The sequence below is a fragment of the Camellia sinensis genome, chromosome 11, assembly GCF_055761805.1.
Source record: "Camellia sinensis isolate YWXY chromosome 11, ASM5576180v1, whole genome shotgun sequence".
NCBI classification, from domain to species: Eukaryota; Viridiplantae; Streptophyta; class Magnoliopsida; order Ericales; family Theaceae; genus Camellia; species Camellia sinensis.
Genome location: NC_138971.1, coordinates 139,557,739 through 139,562,518, shown reverse-complemented (window position 1 = coordinate 139,562,518; position 4,780 = coordinate 139,557,739). Strand labels below are relative to the sequence as shown.

Here is a 4,780-nt window from a genome sequence, read left to right as displayed (position 1 = left end):
GGTTACTAAAAAATTACTAAATTAAAAATTAACACAAATAATAAATAAATAAATATGTTTAACAATATAAAATAGAGTAATAAAATAAAATGAACAAAGAGAAGAGAAAGCAAACTCAACGATTTATGGTGATTCAACAGACCGAACCTACTTCTACTTCCCAAATATCTTCTTCGGAAATTTCTCCACTATTCTTCAAATAATAATTACACCACTAGCTTTACGGGTACTAGTGAACATTTACAACAAACGACCAATCACGATCACTCTGACTAGATTAGAGTCTGGTACCTAGTCACACCTAATGCAAGTAATTTTATTCTAAAAAATCACTCACAAAAATATCTCAACTAGTTTTGAATCCGGTGTCTAGTGGGATAAAATCACTTACAAAAATATCTCAACTAGTTTTGAATCCGGTGCCTAATTACATTTAACCCAAGTTATTTTATCTCAAAAAAATCACTCACAAAAACTCTCTTTTTACAAGAATAATATGAATGAGGGATAGAAAACCGTTTTACAATTTTGCTCAAACTCTAAATAAATTTTCTCACATAAAATATAACTCAATGAAGTACAATACAATATTTGAAAATATTTCAATATCACACATTTTTTCTTCTTCACTTCTTATTTTTCTCACACCAAAACACTTTAATATATAATAGAAAATATATCTGTTATATATCCGTTGGAGGAGTGGTCATTCCTCATGCTGAATTCGATGCTTCTGACGCGGAGCAACAGGCCAAATGTCCTTTTCAAATTTGTAGGCGTAGGGCGAAATAATATAGGCAAAGGTCGCTTTCGATAAATAATAATTCAATTTTTTCAATCATTTCTCGTAAAAAACAAAGAGTGCACAATAACTTTCATAGTAATTTTTCTATTAAAATATTTAATTGTATGGTAACTTTTCTATTAAAATATTTGTATGCATAGTAAAATCGCTTTAAATAATATTTATAGAAAATATATACACATTTTAAAATCTTTGTAATTATTTTAGAGATTTTAGATAATCTCTAACAAAAAATAATCAATCATCCTATGTGAATATATCAAATTTTGTCAAAAAAAAAACAACTCACCAATATCACATTTATCAAAAAAATACAACCAATCAATAGCAAATTTGTTAAAAGATGAATAGTGATCAGCAAAATTTCCAAAACGTGAATAGTAAAATTTTCAAAATATTTAATCTTGCACAATAACTCCCATTTAAATAATATTTAACAAAAATACATCATACAACATATATTTTAACAGATAATATTTTATACCAAAGAATATATAAAATATGTATATTAAAAAATTATAATTTATCCTAAAATATTTTAGACATTATCAAAATTAAATCACATGATTAACAAGGTCCAAGCCCAGGCTTAGGCCTGGGTGGGCCTGTACATTTTTTTTTTCCTATTTTTTTAACCAAAATTTTATTCTTTTCCACTACAAATGACATTGGATCTTGGGCGGGCCAGGTCTCGAGCCAGGTTTTGAGTGAGCCTTGGGCGGACCGATGGGTCGGGCCACAAGCAGGGCCCATGGGCTGGGCCAGACTTCAAAATGATGGCCCAAGCCTAGGCCTAGGATCCCAGGCTAGGCTCTAGCTTAACCAAGCGTAAGCGGGCTGGGCCCACCCCGAGCCACGAGCAGGATTCGGGCCGCGGATCATTTTTACACCCCTTTCTCATTTCAAAATATATATATATTTAAAAGAAAAAAACACCTTAGAAAAACATCAAGAAAAATATTTATAATTTGAATGTGTGATATATTTAAATTTTATAGAGTGTGAGTCATGTAGTGTTGCTGAAAATAAATAAATAAATAGATTGTCTTTCATCCAAGATTTCAATCTGGATTCATGGAGCCGCTACAAGTTTTCATTTTGATGATATGAAATATTTATTTTTAAGCTTTTTTGTATGTATATTATTCATAAAAATAAAATATGGGGCATTTATTCATAAATCTCTCTTCACCTACTTATATTTCACTTAATTTAAATTATTTTTTTATGTTCTAATAAGTCTTATAGATAACATAATTACCAAAATACCTATAATCGCACATTAATGTTCACATTAATAATGTGAATGTTCTATAATGTGAACATTCACACTGTCAAATATATTTAATGTGAATATTCACATTACTAAGTTATTAAGGGTTCAAAAAATATTTCTAAAAGTAAAATTATTCATAAAATATCTTAAATATGAAAATTAAGATTTAATGGATTAAATGTCCAAAATAAAAGGATTTATAAAAATATAAGAACTACGTGCAATATAAGTACTTGGAGGATGATTTTTTTTAATAAATTTCTTATAAAATATTAATTGATTCAACAATGGGTAACCAACTAATTATAACATTCTTCTTAGGAAAAACCGACTTTTAAGGCCTAGTTTGGAAAGACTAAATAAGTGTACTTTTTAACTTTTTTTGTATTATGTGTAGAAAAAGTAGAGAGGAGATGTTGATTGATGTGACCCAAAAAAGATAAAAAGATGAAATAAGTGCACTTTTTCCTTTGTAGCCAAACTTGGCCTAAATGTGATGAGATTATATGATTGTGATTATTGAATCAATCTAAATTTTTACGAATAATTTATACATTTATAACCATAAAATAAATAAATATATCATTAAAATAAGACTAGTGTAAAATGACAATCTAAAAATGAACCGTCCAACCCAAATGGTGAACCGGAGACAACCTCTCTAAATAAAACTTCCACGACAGACGGTTGAGTTGTACTCACTCAATTCCTTATATAAATAGCGACACAAACACGCACACAGGAACTCATATTGTCATCAACTCCTAAATTCTGAAGCATACATTCTCATCTTTCTAGCTTTTGTTCACTTAAGGCTTGAAAAAAGATGAAACTTGTGTTTGCTACATCGCTTCTTGTTACACTGCTCCTCAGCTCTTCTTTTGTTGAATCCACCATCGATAGTAAGACCCTTCCAACATACATGCTAGCTCCATTTTTATTTTATTTTTTAGCATATAAAACCTATTATGTCTCTTCTTTAACTTACACTCACAGTTTGTTTCGGAAAAAAGTTTCTTTTTGAAAAATGTTTTTTGTGGTTTGATACGATGGGAAAACTAATGTCTAACAAAAACATATTTTGTGAAAATAAGTTTATTTGAGCCAAAAAAAAAAATTTGTTTTTCACTTACTAAGCTAAAGTGTTACCAACATACACCACCAATTCAAAGTATTTTGAAAGAGTTTTTCAATGACATAAAATTCGTTAAAATTCAATTTAAAACATCCAATTTAAAACATCGGTTAGTGACACCACTATATGTTACATTACTACCACCGTCACCGTTGCAACCACCACCCCTAACACTATTACACAATCACCTCCACAATCACCTCCATAACCCTACTACCACCACTGCTACTGTTCTTGCAGTCACTACCATTTCACTGCCACTCTGCCACCACTACCACACCAGCACAACCATTAGTATGTTAGTGTCAAAGCCGTAACCGAACACACACACATAAATAAAATAAAATAAAATCATTTTCAATGAAAAATATTTTTTGAAAATTGTTTTTTTGATAAAAATATTTTCTGTTCAAACAAACAGAGTATTAATATTACAACGTTGAATTGAATTGGGTTAAGTTGAGTTGTGGGTCTATGCTTATTAATATGTCTATTAATTTATAAATTACTATAATGGAAACGAACTTGGTGTTGTGTTATGTTTGGTGGTATATTAATAGGTATTTGTTTCTCAAAGTGCGAAGTGAGGTGCAAGGATGCAAAAGAGAAGTCTCAGTGCCTCAAAGACTGCAAATTATGCTGCGAGGATTGCAACTATTGTGTGTTTTCTGGTACTTTTGCAAACAAGCCCAAGTGCCCTTAAAAAAAGTTAGCAGAAAAGATACGTACACAAAACTTGTGCACAGAAAAATACTTCAAAAATTATTGTGTGATTGATTCAACTCGCGTACTGTGGGAGTCCACATATATAAAAATATAAAATGAATAGTACATAATAATTTTCTTGGTGTATTTCTGTACATGAGTTTTGTGTATCTAACATTGTTGAAATGTTAGATTCACAATTCACCTACTTGTTTATCTTCGTTTATGTTGTGTTTGCTGTGCTTTCTAGCTAATAAAGAAGGATGATATATGTCACTATCACTTGATATTTTTTTTTTTTTTTTTTTTTTTTGACGTCTTATGTATGTAAGAAGTGAAAAAAATCTCGTAGAAAATTAATCCAATGACAAATATAATGTTCCTCAGTTTTATCTTTATAGAAGAATAATGGAATGAAAAACGACAGGTTAAAAATAAAATAAATAAATTTGGAATAAGTGGGATTTAAGCTTAATGTAATATTTGATCATGGTTATTTGGAGTCCATTTCGTTGTTGACTTTGCTTGGCAAACCTTTTCTTGTTACCACTCTAGTGAATTGATACAGATTTCTATTACTGCAGCTATTATTCATATTCTCTGGATTTTATTTTATTTTTTTATAATTTTGTTCTATTTTTATATTGGAATCTGTAATATGAAAAATGAACAAATATTGAGTGCAACAGCATCATAGGCCAATATAAATTTGTAAGTGGGATTAGATGGATAAACTTAATAATATAATTTTTCTCTATGGTAATGTGAAATTTCTCATTGATTAATGATGATGTCATATCATATGACTGTTATATCAATATTTAGAAATGTTTCATGGCGCCAAGTTAGTTTCCCCTCT

The 4,780-nt window shown here is 29.6% G+C and overlaps 1 long non-coding RNA gene across 1 annotated transcript; it reads left to right on the top strand.

The window, feature by feature from the left end:
* Window positions 1–2,845: 2,845 nt before the first annotated feature.
* Window positions 2,846–4,203, top strand: LOC114288904 (uncharacterized). The gene is made up of 2 exons (XR_003638470.2): window positions 2,846–2,983; window positions 3,777–4,203. It is a non-coding gene; the product is annotated as an uncharacterized LOC114288904 (long non-coding RNA).
* Window positions 4,204–4,780: the final 577 nt, after the last annotated feature.